A 266-nucleotide genomic window follows, 5' to 3' on the forward strand; every position below is an offset into this window, starting at 1 on the left:
CCCAGCTATTGGGTTGTTTTGACCCAGCTATTGGGTTGTTTTGACCCAGCTATTGGGTTGTTTTGACCCAGCTATTGGGTTGTTTTGACCCAGCAACAACCCAACCACTGGGTCAAAACAACCCAATTGCTGGGTTTGTCCCTTTTTAACCTTATATTTAACCCAGCATTTTTTAGAATGTAGTTTTGACGTCCATCAGGGGGGTTTAAAGCCTTCTTTAGGGGGGTCAGAGACCCCCCCCCCCCCCCCAAAACCACCCCCCCTAC

This window comes from Sinocyclocheilus grahami, unplaced genomic scaffold (genome assembly GCF_001515645.1).
Source record: "Sinocyclocheilus grahami isolate Dianchi unplaced genomic scaffold, SAMN03320097.WGS_v1.1 scaffold2107.1, whole genome shotgun sequence".
Classification (NCBI taxonomy): domain Eukaryota; kingdom Metazoa; phylum Chordata; class Actinopteri; order Cypriniformes; family Cyprinidae; genus Sinocyclocheilus; species Sinocyclocheilus grahami.